Genomic DNA, 3,444 nt, shown 5'->3' on the forward strand with positions numbered 1-3,444 from the left:
AGCTCCCTTGTCTGAGACAAAGCGTTCACTCCAGCCCTTATCCTGAAGACACACAACTCAGTTCACCCCTGTATGATGCGGTCGCCTCTATAGCTGCAGCCCCGTGCAGGAGCTCACAGCCAGTGACTCCATTGGTAAGTCAATGCGCAGTCCCTTGAAGAGGAGTTCCTGGGAAAGCAGCTGACCTGAGTCTCCACTAGTTTTCACACTAGTCAATCTCCACTAGTTTTCACAACCAGAAATCATGTGGACATCTCTCCCTGGCCTTGGAACTCAAGGATGGGGAGCGGCTGGAGGGTTAACACAACAGGTGAAATATCCCTTCTGATTTTTAATAATCACACGTGGGTGTGAGACCAGCCTGTTCCACATCTGCTCCTCTTACCAGAATCAAAGTGGCTCTTTCTGTATGTTGTTTGTTGTACCACTTTGGTTCAACATGATTTCAGAAGACTCTCATTGATGGTAGTTTTGTAGTTTATTTGTAATTTTCATATGCTGGTGAGAGGAGGTAAGCCCAGAGTTTACCTACTCCACCATCTTGACCGGATCTCCGTGTGCACATTTTAAAACAGAAATTCTTCCCATCCATGAGCACGGAATGTGCTTCCCTTTGTTTGTATCCTCTTCACTTTCTTTCTTCAATGTGTTAGAGTTTTCCAAGCACAGGTCTCTTACCTCCTTGGTTAAATTTATTGCTAGGTATTCTTTCAAGAAATTGTAAGTGGGATGTTGTCTTAATTTCTCTTCCTGATAGTTTGTTATTGGTGTATGAAAATGCAACAGATTTCTGAATATTAGTTTTGAATCCTGCTACCTGGTAAGTGGCTAAAAGCTTTTCTCTTGGTGCATTTAAGGTTTCCTTTGTCATTGACCTTTGGCATGTACCCCCAAAGGACAAAGCCACTGAATAATTGACATGTTCTGCCCTCCCATTTCGAGCAGAAGCCTACTAGTGAAATGGACATCACAACTCTCATCGGATCCATGCTAATTACCTGACTGACCTTTATCCATAAATATAAATGAAACATCACATTTGATGTGATGAAACAAAGGTTTGCCAAAACAAAAATGAAAACAAAAATGAAACAAAGGTTTGCCAGATACATGAGGAAAGTTTAAGAGAAGGTCATGATTACCAAACAGAACTCTTTCTGGGGCAGGGGAACCCCAAATGCAATACAGGAAACAGAAGAGAACTTTACCAAAAATTCACATTCATTTTCTCAGAAACTGTAGGGGAGAAAACGGATATACAAAATAAAAGACGTCTTGTACAGAAGGAAAAGATTGGAGGCCAGATAAAAAGTCCTTGCAAAAAAGAAATATAATTGCAAAATTAAAAACTCAGACACCAGGCACTCAGGGCAGATTCTCCATGCCCCACCCAGACTCTGACAGAACCAGGAGCAGGTCGATGACAGGCGGACCCCTCTGACCCCATCGCCGCCTGAATGGAACCAACGGATTCCCCCTCCTTCTCCCCCTCACACCACTTATGGGGTAAAAGTTACATCTAACGGTCGGGTTTCAGAGCCAACCACCAACCTCCAATGGCCAGCTGCCAGGCGACTGGGGACAATCTGGTGAGCAGGCTCTTCTCCTGCCGACCTCCTCGCCCATTCCGGGAGCGTCCAGGGCCCCGCAGCCACCACCTTCGCCCGCGCCACTGTGCCCCTCTTCTGCCCCCGCTTCTGCGCCGCCTTGGCACCCGCTGCACCGGCCCCACCAGCCATGACGACCGCGCCGCCCTCGTACGTGCGCCAGAACTACCACCCCGAATGCGAGGCCGCCATCAACAACCAGATCCTGCTGGAGCTCCATGCCTCCTACGTGTACCTGTCCTTGGCCTCCTATTTCAGCAGCCACGAGGTGGCCTTGAAGCGCTTCACCCGGTTCTTCCTGCAGCAGTCCAGCCAGGAGAGAGAGCACGGGGAAAGACTAATGGAGCTGCAGAACCAGCGCGGTGGCCGCCTCCGCCTTCTGTGACATCAGCAGGCGTGACCGTCACCACTGGGAGAACGGCCTGAAGGCCATGGAGTGCACCTTCCACCTGGAGATGAGCGTGAACCAGAGCCTGCTCGACCTGCACCAGCTGGCCACCGAGAAGAAGGACGCCCACCTGTGCACCTTCCTGAGCAGTCACTGCCTGCAGGGGCAGGTGGAGCTCATCAAAGAGCTGGGGGACCACATCACCAACCTGCGCAAGATGGGAGCCCCGGGATCCAGCCTGGCAGAGGACCTCTTTGACCAGCTCACCCTGGGCGACAGCCACAAAAAGAGCTGAGTTTGGACTGCCTGCCCCATAGCCACTGGGTGACTTCCCCTGGTCACCACACCGACCAGGCACGTTGCAGTATTGCCCTTGCAAAACGTTCACTTAAGTTTTCTCCTTCCAATTTTACCATTTTTTCCAATAAAGTTGTCAGTTCCTAAATATAGAAAAGTCTTTCCTTCATTAGTCTTTGTTGGGTGTGTGTGTGTGTGTGTGTGTCTTTGTTGTGTGTGTGTGTGTGGTGTGTGTCTTTGTTGTGTGTGTGTGTGTGTGTGTGGTGTGTGTGTGTGTGGTGTGTGTCTTTGTTGTGTGTGTGTGTCTGTGTGTGCGCAAAACCCTCACCTTTTAAGTTTTAAAACAGGTCTCCAGTAGCCTCTACACTGATTCATGTCCCAGCTACATGCAGCTCCAGATCTGAGTGGATGGAGGGAGAAGGTACTGCGTGGGACCCTGGAAAACACAAAAGAAATCTTCCCCTTATAAACACTGTGGTATTTGGGGGTGGGGTGAGGTGGGACCCTGGTGAAGGTGGGTGCAGGTGAATTAGTAAAAGTATTGAAACATGGCCTGAAATTCAGGATTGCAGCTGCCTCTGGGGAAGAAGTGATGGGAATGGGATTGGGCGGGGAATAAAATAAAGGGGGTCTTCAGCTTTACCCATAATGTTTACGTCCATGAAATTATGTAGCTGCTAATGTCAACTCTGGGTAGCAAGATGGATGTTTTGGAAGTCTGAATGGTAGAGTATCTCTTTGACAAGCTAACACTGGGCAACACTGATAATGGAAATAAGCCTTAGGCTTGCTTTCCCATGGACAGGGGGCTGACTTACCATGGTCACCAATGCCTGGCTTACAGGTTACAGGTACAGAACATCGACTTATGTATGTTTACCTTCATCTGTATCGGGTGTGTATGTACAATTTCAGATTGTACAACATAGTGATTAGATATTGATATAACTATTGACGTGATGTCTGCTATGTCTAGTTACCCTGTGATACCACACAGCTTTATTACATTTTTCTATTCTGTACCGTACATCCCCATGACTGTTTGTAACTGCCAATTTGTACTTCTCAATCCCTTCATCGTCTTCACCCAGCCCTGCCAACCCCCTCTATCTGGCAGCCATCAGATTTTCCTCTGTGTGTATGAGTGTGTTC

General features: G+C 48.3%; 1 pseudogene across 1 annotated transcript; it reads left to right on the forward strand.

Annotated features, from left to right (window-relative positions):
* The first annotated feature begins 1,737 nt into the window (after positions 1 to 1,737).
* Positions 1,738 to 2,290, forward strand: LOC308495104 (ferritin heavy chain-like; annotated as a pseudogene). The gene has a single exon. The product of its transcript is annotated as a ferritin heavy chain-like (transcript).
* The last annotated feature ends 1,154 nt before the right edge of the window (positions 2,291 to 3,444 follow it).

Source organism: Rhinolophus hipposideros (genome assembly GCF_964194185.1).
Source record: "Rhinolophus hipposideros genome assembly, chromosome: X".
In the NCBI taxonomy this organism is placed as follows: domain Eukaryota; kingdom Metazoa; phylum Chordata; class Mammalia; order Chiroptera; family Rhinolophidae; genus Rhinolophus; species Rhinolophus hipposideros.